Raw genomic sequence first — 15,216 nt, forward strand, 5'->3', positions numbered from 1 at the left:
TGGCACCTCACCTGACTCTGTCAAAGCATAAACACAAAGGGGAAGAATAAAGAACATGCTTTATTGTGGGGGGGGGAGCCCTTTTGTGTTTTTATCCCAACTACTAAAATTCCTAAAAGCATTAGCTTGGAATAACCAAGCTTTTATCCAAAAGATAAACATAAGATACAGAAGTACTCTTCAATATTTTCATCAATGATTTACATGGAGGAATAGAAGGTAAACTCATCAAATTTGCATACAATACCAAGCTGGCAGGAATAGCCAACACTGAAGAAGATAAGCTCAAGCAAGATACAGAAGGGTCTTGACCAACTTCAACACTGTGCCCTATCTAACAAAATGAAAATTCAAAAAAATACGGTTCTACACCTAGGCAAGAAAAACCAAATGCACAAGTATAGACTTTGGAGATACCTGGCTTAATCACTCTCAACTGAATGAGATCTAGGACTCCTAGTGAACAATCCCTTAAATATGAGCAAATACTGTGCTGAAGCCACCCAAAACAGGCAATGCAGTCCAAGGCTGAATTAATAGAGGTATAGAATCAAGATTACATAAGTGTTAATTCAACTTTATAATGCCTTGATAAGACCGCACTTGGAATATTGCATCCAGTTTTGGTTGCCATGATATAAAAAAGATGTTGAGACTGGGGAAAAATGCAGAGAAGAGTAACAAAGATAATTAGTGGGTTGGATTAGGGGATATATGAAGAACAGTTGAAGGAATTGGGTTTAATGAAAAGAAGGATAGAAAGAAGGGTTGACATGATAGTATTCCAACATATAAGGATCTACCACAAAAGAAGAGTGAGGGTCAATCTATTCTCCAAAGCACCTGAAAGCAGAACAAGAAGCAATAGATGGAAACTAATCAAGGAAAAAACCAACCTAAAACTAAGAAGAAATTTCCTGACAGAACAATTAATCAGTGGAACAGCTTGCCTCCAGAAGTTGTGGCTCCTTCATCACTGGAAGTTTTTAAAGAAGAGATTGGACAAATACTTGTCTGAAATAGTATAGGGTCTATTGAGTAGGGGTTTGGACTAGAAGATTCTGATGTAGCCATCAATGATATCGAGTTTAACAACCCTGATCTAGCATAATCCTCTGCACTGTGGAGGGAAACCACTTGTCCTCAAGAAGTGGCCACCCTATCTCTTAAAATGCTCTAAATGCTTTGCAATGCCAGATGCATGAACATACTGGCCAGTGGTGGGTTTCAAAAATTGTTCGAACCTACTCTGTGGGTGTGGCCTCCTTTGTGGGAGTGGCTTGCCACCCATGTGACTGGATGGGAGTGGCTTGCCACCCATGTGACCGGATATGAAGATGCCGACGACACTTGTCAGGACCACTTTAAATTACCTCACACACAGCACTGGCATGCATAAGAATATGATGTAAACTTGTTTTTTAAAAGGCATCTTTGGTTTGCGTTAAAACAACTTCAACACACGCAATGTTCTGATTGCACCACAAACACAGTAGTCATCCTTACCTTTCCCAGAGGCACTGAGTTTTATAAATATGAGCATGAAAGTGTAGAATAATCATATCCAAGACGAGTGGTGGGTTTCAAAAAAATTTGGAACCTCTTCTGTAGGTGTGGCCTGCTTTCCGGGTCCACTGGTGGAACCTCTTCTAACCGTTTCGGTAGATTTGACGAACCGGTTCTACCGAATAGGTGCGAACTGGTAGGAACCCACTTCTGATACTGGCATATGAACATACTTGTTGAAGATGGTTGTTTTAATTCAATGCATATGGAAACTCTGGATTGTAAAAATCTGGAATGTGGCATTAAACAACTATGCCTGTGTTAGAGACCTGGCATAAAAGAAGATAGTATATTATAGCGTTCATTCTCATTGTACATCATGTATACAACAAAATTGGTTTTAGCTTCAATGGTGCAATCCATGACAAAAAATACAAACAACATAAATAGTACAAAGAATAATCCTTATGCAAATAATTAGGAAAGAAAGAAACAAAAAGAAAAACTAGTCATACGTTTCCAGTGATTGTGGTTGTGTTTAAGAGTCTGATGGCACAAGGAATGAAACTATTTTTAAACCTATTTGTTCAGCTAGCTATGCTTCTGCCTGATGGTAGAAGTGCGAAGAGACACTGACCAGGCTGTGAATCATCTCTGAGCATCTTCCTTACTCTGCTAAAGCAGCAAGACCCGGCGATGTCATACAGTGGTGTTAAAGGGCAACCAACGGTTTCTTGTGCCAAATTGATCACTCTCTGTAGTGCCTTCCTGTCTGCATCAGTTAAACCAACATACCATACTGTAATGCAATATGTGAGGACACTTTCTATCATGGACCAATAGAAAGAGGTAATCAGCCATTGTTCCACCTGATTTTGTCGCAGGACTCCTTAATGAAGTCTCTGTTTGGCCTTGCCAATCACCAGGGATGTGTTGTTTTTCTCTGAGATCTTGACTAATAAACACTCCCAATAATTCAAAGAGGAAACCTCCTCCACACATCCCCCCTCCATATACAGTGGAGCAGGCTCCTCTCTGTGCTTTCGGAAATCTAGCACCATCTCCTCTGTCTTACAAGTATTTAGATGTAAGGGTTTTTTTGAGCACCATATGGATAAAGATTCTCCCAAATGTGTCAATAGTAAATGAAGATTACATAGCACCTTTAGAAATGCCACATTTCTGCCCTGCCTTTTCTACATGAATGGCTGAATGGCAATGATCAGAATAAACTACTGTAGCAAACAGATCAACAAAGGTAGCTATGAGACCATGGCATCTCTAGCTAACAGTCCTCATATCACCATGGCTCCCAAGAGAGTAATAATAAAGAGAGTGAGATTTTTCACAGTTCTGCATTTCTTTCCAAATCTTTAATTCTGGTGTATAACATTTTTTAATGTGAAATGCACATGTGGATTTTTTTTTTTGAATTTTTTATTTTATTTTAATTGAACAAAAACACAAAAAAAGAATCATCCTTCATTACATCTTGTAGAAAGCGTGTCGATTGGTTACAGATAACTTTCAGGCATTTCTTCCCCAGTCATTACTTATAGTTCATATTAGATTATACACTTTAAGTCAAAAATCTTTGTATATCTTACTATCAATGTACCACAATTCTCATTTGACTACAATTATTTGAACATGTTTTTACCTCAAATCATTCATACTTAAAGACGCAACCACATAATGGCATTCATTAGCTATTTCAAAAAATCCTCCAATAACATTACACCTTTATAGCATCTTTTAAGTAAAAGTCAATTAATAAAATTTCTAAGCCTCCCCCCCCCCTCTTTTTTCCAACTCACTGACTAAAATTTATATCCAATTACTTTTGCCAATACCATAGCATGTATATATTGTTAAACAATGTCCATTGACATTTCCTTGTTGTTATTATAATTGGCTAAAAATCATTTACTATTTATGCCCCATCTCCTCTCATCAGGGCCCTCACCCCCCAAAAAACCTTACACCTTTATAACAAGTTCTAAATGAAAATTTGTTAATAAAATTTATAGGTCTTTTTCCCAAGTCACAATTTACAATTTATATCCAAATTTCTTTTACTAAATCAATACATGTATATATCATTATGCTGTATCCATTATCATTTCATTATTATTTATGGTTAATTAATTGTTAGCAAGTAAACATTTAATAACAATCTAAAACAATCTAGGAGTTACAAAATTCCTACTTATTAATCACCAATTAATTTAAAAAAAACTATTTTTATTACCAACTTTCATTGTCAATCTGTATCTTTCCAGTAATAAAACAGTCTTATCTCTCTTGCCAATTGTGGAGTCAGTCTTCTTTTTATCTCCTTTATAAGGTTTTTATAGGCTTCTCTCCGCACTTTGTTGCTTGAAGGGTCTCTTAGATAATTGCCCACCAGTTGCTACTAAAGTTAACTTGTCTTTGTTTGTCAATCTTGCTTCTGAAAAAAATTCTCCTCTTATGTCTATCATCATTAGTATTTTTTTCTCTTCTGTGTCCTGGAATCTGGGGTAGAGCTCCAGTTCGTCTAATTCCCTTTTCCATATTCCCTTCTTTCCATTTTCACCCACATTTGCTCCATTAATAAATTCATCTATTGTCTTATCTTCTATATCTTCATTCTCCCCTTTAATTTTGGGGACTCCAACCCCATCATCTTTTGCTGTGAGGAAGATTAGTCTTTCCAACTTCTTCTCAATTCTCCCATATCCTTCCAATAGATTTTGAATTCCAGCCAAGATATGGGTCTATCAGGGATTTTGCGATATCCCTGAGACCAGCAAGGCTTTGTCTTCCTGATCACCATCTCTACGGGTCGGTTTAGGTCTCAATGGACCCCCCAGCAGCAAAAGTGTCAACGGTGGTCTCATAGTAACGCGACAGCACGTTGTAACATCGCGACGTGGATCCTCCTTCTCCCTGAAATGCACATTTGGATTTTGAAGGACATACCAGGGTCCACCTTCAAAATGTTATTGAAACTTGCCGAAAAATACATGATTTAGTTTATATTCAGTCACGTAAATCATCTCATTACTTCTTCTGCCACATTAAAAATCAATCACTTTCAAAGGTGCTCTGGAGGACACTCCCCACTCTACTTGGGAGGTTTGTGCAAGCAACTCTGTAACAAGGGTTACAAAACAAAAACAGAATGATGGTGGCGATCTAGTTCACGTTTCCCTGTGACCTATTTCTAAAGGTGTGTCAGATCAAGTTTTGTGGATGATTCTCAAAACCAACACAAGACAAACAAGTAAGAAAGCAAAACAACCCAAATGCAAAAGAGAGCGTAAGTTTCTAAATATCTGAAGAAACAAGAATATGATTCAGACCTAGGATTTTTTTTTTTAATCACTGTATTATGTCCTAAAACACATTGTTAAGGCTGCCCCTTGTGGGACTTGAGAAACAGATGAAAGCAATGTTACGGGCAGTGGCACAAAACAAAAGGATTGCTGGTGCATGACTGTGCCATCTTTAGGTGCATTTGAAAAGAGGTTCTTAGAGCTACCAGGTTTGGGTTGTGAGATCCAGATAACTACCACAGAATCAAGAGACACATAAAAAATTAACTCTTTGCTACACTGTAGTGCTCTGCTAGATGTATATTCTGGTAGCCCCGTTCCACTGAATTTGCTGTGAAATGTTAACGTCAGGGGTGAAATTCAGCAGGTTCTTACAGGCTCTGGAGAACTGGTAGAAATTTTGAGTAGTTCAGAGAACCGGCAAATACCACCTCTGGCTGGTCCCAGAGTGGGATGGGAATGGAGATTTTGCAATATCCTTCCCCCAGGAGTGAGGAGAGAATGGGGATTTTGCAGTATCCTTCCCTTGGAGTGGGGTGGGAATGGAGATTTTGCAATATCCTTCCCCCAGGAATGGGGAGGGAATGGGGATTTTGCAGTATCCTTCCCCTGCCACGCCCACCAAGCCACACCCACAGAACTGGTGGTAAAAAAAATGCATTTCACTACTGGTTAACATGACTACATGGAAAATAATACATAAATGCAATCACACGGTTTGTCCAGGTGATGGCTCTATGTGCCTTCCAGTGAGATTCTCAAAAGTCATTCTGTAAAAGAAATTTAGACTCTGGACTGATTTACACAATGCATTCAAGATATAGTGTTGTAATGAATTTACTAATTCTGTTAGTACTAGCAGAGGAGAAGGAAGCCGTTTTTACCCCAAAACTGTTCCAGGACCATTATGAATCAAAGTACCTCAACAACCATATTATTTGAATCCCAAAATCCACCTGACTGTGTGGCAGCTGAAGTCTTGGCTTCTCAAGGCCAGAGGTGGAATTATACTTAGACCAGTTGGAATAGCAAGATCTTGTGACAATTTGCTGTCATGGCTTGGGCTATCCCAAAATACCATTCCCAAGACTATCGAAGGCATACCCAGTGATCAATAGGCAAGAGTCTTGGAATTAATGAAATAAAACTAGGAATCTCTTGATACAACAATTTATGGATTACTAGGCAACAAAAGAGACAGGGAACCTTTTCACAAAAATGATGGCTCTTCTGATTGTGTCTTTCCACATCTAATGCAAGGGAGCTAGGACTCCATCCAGTATTCCTTTAATATAATTAGTTTATTAAGTTAAAGAGATTAGGAGCCAAGGTGGCGCAGTGGTTAAATGCAGCACTGCAGGCTACTGCTAGATCAGCAGGTCAGCGGTTCAAATCTCACCGACTCAGGGTTGACTCAGCCTTCCATCCTTCCGAGGTGGGTAAAATGAGGACCCAGATTGTTGGGGGCAATATGCTGACTCTCTGTAAACCGCTTAGAGAGGCCTGAAAGGCCTATGAAGCGGTATATAAGTCTACTGCTATTGCTATAAAAAAAAAACTAATACAAACTACAAAATATAAAAGAATAAAGATAAAATATAGAACAGAAAAAAGAAATAATATGGAAAGAAAAAGAAAATTGAAAGAAAAATAAGAGTATCACAAAGAATAAGAAAAGAATATGTAAAGAAATGAAACCTCCCTTCATTACAAGTATAAACAATCTTAACAACCTCCTATCACCTTCACTTAAAATACAGCAAATAATCTTTTCATCTCATATCTCCTTTCCTATATGTAAACAGATGCTCTATCTATCTATCTATCTATCTATCTATCTATCTATCTATCTATCTATCTATATATATATATATATGTCTATGTCTATGTCTATGTCTATATCTATATGTACAGCTCTGGCCACGCCTTACTCATACAAGCCCAAAGCCGAAAACACCAGCCTGAAGATGGCGAGTGGGATTTCGCCGAAACATTGCCAAGACAATCTCAATATTACACAGGAAAAGACCCAAATACAACAAGACCAGTATCTATATCTATATCTATATCTATATCTATATCTATATCTATATCTATCTATATCTATATCTATATCTATATCTATATCTATATCTATATCTATCTATATCTATATCTATATCTATATCTATATCTATATCTATATCTATATCTCTATCTCTATCTCTATCTCTATATCTATATCTATCTATATCTATATCTATATCTATATCTATATCTATATCTATATCTATATCTATATCTATATCTATATCTATATATATATATATATATATATATATATATATATATATTTGTGTGTGTGTGTATGTATGTATGTATGTATATGTATATGTGTGTGTATGTATGTACACACATACATACATACATATCTACATATCTACATCTCTATCCCTATCTTTATCTCTATATCTATCTCTATCTATCTATCTTTATCTCTATCTATCTCTCTATCTCTATCTCTATCTATCTATCTATCTATCTATCTATCTATCTATCTATCATACATACATACATACATACATACATACATACATATACATACACACACACACACGTGAAAATCTATGAGGCATTCAAGGTGGGCTGGCCTTAGATCTCTTGTGGGCGTGCTGAGACTTGTGACTTATTATGTGTTTGACCCCTCCCTCTGGCTCAGCCTGGTCATCTCCCACATTATATTATTTATGATTTCATTTACAGTTGTGTGAATGGTTCTTGAAAATTACTGAAGGGAGCAACCTTTAAGATGTCCCAAGAAACGTTCTTCTGGGCATCAAAGGACCCCACTAAATTGGATGGGCTGTGGAAGAGTCAAAAGAGAAACCAAGTAGATGAAATGTTAACATGGAAAGGTCACTTTCTGCCCAGTTCTTTCAGCAATTATTTCATTCATTTGTGCGTCCCAATGGCTTGATTTGAAATATAGCAAACCATAACATGGTCTGTTTTTTCTGGCTGGATTCACAAAAAGTATGTTTTGTGAATTCAGCCACTGTGGTTGTAAACTATATACCTTATAATTTAATGGATTGTGCAAACACAACCAATTGTGATTTATTTAACAAATCATGATTAAACAACTATGATGTTCTATGCTGTATGAACACAGTCAATATATGTATTAATTTTTGTTTTCTCTGTGAAAAATCCTTGTTCCTGTCCTCTTACAATTTCATTTATTTTCCTTCCTTGTACAAGAGAGCCCATAGATTTTCATGGCCCCTGAATGAACATATGCCTAAATTTCTAATGTTACCATCTGATTTGATTTTTGTCAGGGATCAAGAACAAAATCTAATAAGCTGCTAGTCAACAAATATAAAATACTTTAACCTTTCATTATAAAATGCTAAAAACATTTCAAAACATTGCATCAGTTCCAGAAAAATCTATATTGGCCATCCAATACAAAACAAAGCATAATCTTTAGTTTACTGATGATAAATGCATCAAGCATTAAACTGCTGACATTTAAGGACAAGAATCCTATGGGGAAATTTGGGTCAAAGGTCCTTCAATTCTAAATCAAATAAAAAGCAGCTATTATAGATGGTGGACTGCAAGAGGCTGTGATCAAAGGCACACCTGCTGATTCATAGCTCACCTGGAGCAGCCATTTCATTATCCCAAAGGCATGTTACCAAAGGAGCCCAGAAGGATTTCTCTAAGGCAGTTGTTTGAAGGCAAGCAGCAGAAGGAAGTGGGTATGGGAAGGAGCAGGGGTGGATGGAGCATCTTCCTCATAAGCAGTGGGAAGAGGAAACATTAAACATGATAACAGATTAACTTCTGTCACAGTTCTTTTTGTTTACCTATCATCAAGCTTGAGGTAACAACTTGATTTATGTATAAAATGTTGCAGATTTTTACCTGAACATTTGATGACAAAAACCATCAAATTTCTGGAGATTATTTCCAATTAGAATATTTTTTTATTGGCCAAGTGTGATTTGACACACAAGGAATTTGTCTCTGGTGCATAAGCTGTCCATGTACATACAAATAACAAAATGATAAATCAAAAGATACCAATAGAAGGTAATAGGAAACATAAAGAAGGATAATACTAATGCAGCCCTACTACATGGGTAAAATATCCTTAGGCATAAGACAGGGCTGTGGAATTGGGTGTTTAACAGAGTGATGGCATGGGGGGAGAGGGGAGAAACGGTATCTATGATAAGTTGTTTTAGCATACAATGCCCTGTAGCAGCATATTGAGGGGAGGAAGTGAAACAGTTTATGTTGAGGATATGGGGTGTCTGTACATATTTTCTCAGCTCTCTTTCTGACCCATGCAGTAGTCCTTAATGGAAGGCAGGCTGGTTGCAACTGTTTTTTCTGCAGTTCTAAATAACCATTGAAGTCTGTTCCTGTCCTGTTTGGTTATAGCAGTTATAGAAGTAACTTCTGTGCTCAATAATTCTTCTGTAGAACAGTCTCAAAGCTCCTGTACTTTCTGAGTTAATGCAGGAAGCTCAGAATATAGTGATTGTAGTGATTTTCAGCACTATAATCACTTAATCAATCTCTATACTCGCTTGATCAATTATAGTGATTAAGAGATAACTACAGTGATCATTTGAGTGATCTGATATAAGGGAGATTCCTATTACTGAGTTCTTAGAATAAGACTTTCTCTTTTTGCTTTTAGTTATGGCAGTCATTTTGATCATTTTTCCTGTCAGGGATCTCTTTTACCCTGACAATCTCCTTTAGAAGACTGAAATGTTTCCTGGGCCTCACTTTATATTGCAAAGTTATAGTGTGATAGCCTTCCTTGATTTGAATCTCTTAGATCATAGTTCTCATGATTTTCAGCAGGGGTGAAATGCTACTGGTTTGGACTGATTTGCCCAAACCGGTAGTAAAAAAAAAATGCTACCGGTTCGGGCGAACTGGTATTTCCGACAATCAGCTGACATGCAATATATAATAGCTAGAATCGTCAGATTTCCTGCTTTCTAGCTAACGTAAATCGCCTGGCACAGTGGATCCCCCCCCCTCACTCTTCTACTTACCTTTTTAGACGTGCTTGGTAGTAGGCTCATCACATTTTGACGCTCTGCAAATGCGCGGAAGATTCACATTTGCGAACCGGTAGCAAACATAAGTTTATTTCCCCCCGGTTTTCAGACAAACGTTTTGGTTTCTATTTTCCTTAGTGACTCCCATGTTGAAAAAGATGATCCTAATATAGGTAGACCTCAACTTGCAATCACAATTGAGCCCCAAATTTATGTTGTTAAGTGAGAAATTTGTTAAATGAGTTTGCTCCATTTTACAACTTTTCTCTCAACATTTGCTAAGTGAATCACTGCAGTTCTTAAATTAGTAAGATGATTGTTAAGTGAATCTGACTTCCCTATTGACTTTGCTTGTCAGAAGGTCGCAAAAGAGGATCACATGAGTCTGGGACACTGCAACCGTCATAAATGTGAATTATTTGTCAAGCATCCAAATGTAAATCATGTGATCATGGGGCTGCTGCAACGGTCATAAATGTGGGTAATGGTCCTAAGTCACTTTTTTCAGTGGTGTTGTGACTTTGAACTGTCGCTGAATAAACTGTTATAAGTCAAGGAGTACCTGTATATGTCTGTTCTTCCAGTTTAGTGGATGACATAATTTTGGCAAAAACTGGGATGATTAATCCTGTAAGGAGATTTAGGAGGTGGAACTGCAAACAAGCAATTCTGAAGTTCTTAAGCACTGAAGATTTCTATAAATATGGCTGTCAGTATAGATGCCTCTTATGCCTATATTTCAAGGGCACCGAAGACCGAATGCATATCAATCATCTATATTGTTTTAATAAAAATGAGCTGGTTTGTGTGACATGCCAAGATTTAGTGGGATTACACTTGGTAAAATGTTCCTCTCAGACCCTAGGAGGGAGCTTTCAGTCACCAAGAGATCCACTTAAGATTCATCAGGAGACTGAAAGCCACCCAAAAGCAGGAAGTTAAACATAATTTTTCATAGTGATGTATCTGTTTTAGACTACATTCAAAATAATAGGAAGCTATGTTATTATTTTTTGTTTATTTATCAAAAGTAGGTACTGCCCATGTCAATCCTAGAATCAGTTTTGTTTTCAGCTAACAGAAAATTCTATAGTTTTCTATATCTTAGGTTAAGCTGTGGTTATCGTATACTTGCCATCTGTTTTTGGCCTCTCTAATAACTGGTAATAAACAGTAAATCACACACAGGATTCACATCTGAATATTTTGCATCAACCCCTTGCATGTTGCATCCTACAGCTGCCCTCTGCCCAGGGCAAATCCCAGTGCCATCCCAGACATAAATGCTTGCCACAGCTGGATTGGGCATCATAGGACACTATGACCTCCAAGTGCTGCCCCAGATGTGTTTGCCATCCCTGGATTGGGCATCATAGGAAACCAACTCAGATCTGTCATCCCAAGGAGAAATTAAATTCTTTAAAAATCTGGAAGCAGAGAGACCCTATCATTTGAGTAACCAAGCAGATACCAGATTGAAAATCTTCCTTCTTTAACAAAGCATGAAAATGTTTATAAGAACACAGGGTTGAGGCTTAGACAGTAGTTGACTTTGTGTGCTGCAGAAAAACATTTATTTTTTTTCCTGCTTACTGAACACTAGTGTAATTCATCCATGGAAGTTGGAGGTCTTGTTTATCTGTACCTCCTGATTGATGGCTGAAAGTGGATGAGTCCGAAAATAAAACTGAAAATAAACATGTATCATGGGACTGATTTTTGTGAAAGCAGAAGAGATGGCTGAGTTCATTTTCATTTTGTCTTAATGTTGAAAAGCAAAACTCAACATTGCTGCATCCAAGATTCTTAAGTTAAGGAAATTTCAAATAATGGTTCTTTACCACCAGCTTAAAAATTGATCCAGAGTTCCCCACTCCTGGAAAGTGCTGGAGAGCTGAATTGATTAATTTCTGACTCAGCTGTATAGCATGATTGAAACTGCAGTGGGTTTTTTTTACCTTTTACAACACACTGTTGTAAAAATGTGGCAACTTTATAGCGCTCAGATGTCATTCATTTTCTCATTACAGATTAATCTCTACCTCAGTCAACAGCCTGGTGTCTGAATTGCAATTATCCTAATAAATCTTTCACAAGGAATATTAGCTCAATAGCTTTGCAGTGCAACTACTCAATGTTGTGTGTTGGGTTGTTTCACAATATGTTTTGAGGCTACGGAAAGGCAGTTCTAGCCATTTCTTTTGGTTCCCATTTTAACCTTTTTTGGGGGGAGTGGGAGAGGAATCATGACCTTCTTTGTTTATGCTCTGGGAGCTACAACTACTTAAAATGAGGCAGTGTCTGATATTCCTTGCTTCTTGTTCAAAGCATTTTGAAGTTGACAGTGGGTCAACTTGAAACTGTTTCTGAGAATTCCAGGCAGTGGGCGGGTTCCTCTCCCCATCACTACTAGTATGGTGTGCATGGGGCTGGGTGTCCTGGTTGTGCACACATGCTGCATGTGCATGCGCACTCCACCGCCCCTGCAATACCCAGCTGCTTGTCAGAGATCACACAGGCACTGCATGCTATGCACGCTTGCGCAATTAGCCAGTTGCCTTAAAAACAGGTATGGAAGGAGGAGGAGCCAATGTTGTGACGATATGGTTGTGTGGTCTCAATGCTCTGAGACCACAGCCAACACTTTTGCCGCTAAACTGCCTCGAAGAGACGGTGAACAGGAAGAATACGTCTTGCTGATCTCGGGGATATCGCAAAATCCCTGAAAGAAGCTAGAGAAGTTCTTCAAGCCGGCGACAAAAAATCCAGTCAAGGATTTTTTTTATTGTTTTAAAAAAGAGACTGCCTATAAAAACTTAAAAATCAATTTAAATTGGACAATAGAAGAACCAAGCGGCAGAATTAAATTTGGAATGGTTTTGGACGGTGGTTATCTTATTTTTTAAATGCTATTTTCATGGATCAAATCTATGCAAACCTTTTGAAATGGATGGATTAAGTTTTCTTTTTCTACCTTCTCTTTGTGACTCTTTGTAATCTATAAAGTTTTCCTCTTTTATTGCTGTGGGTATTTTTCTAATTCATTTAAAGATTGGGCCTCTTTTTCTAACCTGAAATACAAAAAAGATACAAAAAGAAACTCTTTAACAGTGTTTCCACTCAGAGGCTGGGAGGTTGATCAGAGCTTTGTGTATTCAAAATGGAACTTTTTTTTTCACGATTGTTTTGACTTGGCACCACAAGATTTTACTGTTTGGCTACAGAGTGATAAGAAGAGAAACACAGAGATGTCCCTTTGAAGTATATTTCAATCAGAGAAAAGTGAAAACAACGTACTTTGTGAATCTATGCTTTAATTTTATTAACCTTCCAAGCTAGAGCAGCTGTCTTTGTTAGAATTGCACAACGTCAAGAGAAAATAGAGGTCTTAACTTTGCAAAATATATTTTCAGAACTACAGAAATTGTCAAATATAGTAGAGAAAAACTGGAATATCTAGAGCACATAACAAGAAAATATGATGAAAAAATTGAGGATGTTCATCAAATGCAAAACGGGGTAATTGAAACTCAAAAAACTGAAGTGGAAAATGAATATAAAGAGATTAAACCTGCTGATATCTATGGTAATTGGTTTGTTCCTGAAAATGGAAAGAATGGAATACTGAAAGAGGAATTAAATGGAGAGGAAATCTATTCCAAAGGTCAAGATATAGAAGAAGATAAAATTAAAGAATCTATGGACTTAAAGAAAGAAATTCTATTAGCAAAAGCATTGATAACACTGCTGACAATCAAAGACAAACTGAATAAGGAAACAGAAAGTGGGCATCAAGATTATATGAGAGATCTTATAAGCAAGGAGCTGCTAAGAGAAGTCCATATAAAGTTGATCAAGAAGATGATTAGACGATTGGTACCACAAATGACAAAAGATAAGAGATTCTTTTGTTATTGGAAAGATACTTAGTGAAATTTAGTGATAATAGATATAGTTAAATAAATAATTGATAATGATAATGCATACAATGTGTAGTGTTATGATAAGTAATAATTGTATATGAATATTGAATGGTACCCATGAAAGGAAGATTAGAAATCCTTTTGGATTATATTCAAAGGTTAATAAAAAAGAACTAAGTTAGATACAGCTAAGTTTTGATTATTAGGGGGAAAATGTTGTGATACAGGATATAGTCAAATAAAGGAGGGATAATGAGGACAACCTATATATATGTATGGGTACAACATAAGGAAACTGGATGAAAACTGCAAATAGTGATTTGGAAAGGAGGATTAGAAAACTTTTTTATTAAATATTATAGATATTTAGCTAGAATAGGACATAAGGATTCAGTGTTATTGGGAGATTTTAGAAATTTTAAATGAGATGCCAGTTTGTGGTTATGTATTAAATCTTGGTATATTTTATGATGAAGGACGTTTAAACAATTATAGTCAAATAAAAATGGAGGTATGATAAGGGTAACATGTATAAATATCTGAGTTAAAATACTTAAGTTAATATGAATTATGCTTGATGACTGTGGAAAAGATGCACGAAAGCCTTTTGTAACCAACTGATACACTTTCTACAGTATGTAAAGAAGGAAGATTTTATGTGTTGTGTTTGTTTTGAAAATTAAAAATATTTTTTTAAAAAACAGGTATGGAACACGGGTGGGTGGGACAAATGAGCCACCGTACCGGTATGGTGGCCGCTGCTCCTGGCTACTACTGGTACACCTGTACCAGGCTGTATTGGCCAAAACCCACAATTGGTTCCGGCGGGGGGGGGGGGGAATGGAGACAATATTGAATGGGAATTTTTGTTGCAGCTAGTTTACCACCCATAGATTTCAATGGAATTGAAACCAGTATGGCTGCACAAAGAACTCTCTGATAAACTGAAAGACAAAAAGGAGAAGTACAAAAGATGGAAAGAGGGGAACATAACTAAGGCAGAATATCAACAAATAGTCCAAATGTTTTAATGATGTGATGAGACAGGCTTATTTCACTTCAGGGAAGACTCCTGTGATCAACATAAATTCTAATAAATGAGTAATCACCAAGCAAGTCAACGTGGGCTGTTCCTGCAGTAACTCTGGTCTTCTCCAGTCCTATGGCATCAGCAGGTTTTGATGGATGAATCAGCTTTTTTTCTGCTTCTGCACCATTTTATTCAAAACCAGAAGAAGCTGGATTTTGTTTTGTTTTTTCAGTGCTGAGCTTTGCGGGCAAATCATTTTTTATTGGCTTTGTTCTTGCTTCACAATGCTTTCCAACTCTTAGACTCAAGTGAAATGTGACTTCCAAGTCTCTACTGCAGCTTACCTATGCCAAGAAAAGGAAAGGAGA

This window comes from Thamnophis sirtalis, unplaced genomic scaffold, assembly GCF_051295495.1.
Source record: "Thamnophis sirtalis isolate CommonGarterSnake01/CBP01778 unplaced genomic scaffold, rThaSir2_p1.2 scaffold_1, whole genome shotgun sequence".
Lineage (NCBI taxonomy): Eukaryota > Metazoa > Chordata > Lepidosauria > Squamata > Natricidae > Thamnophis > Thamnophis sirtalis.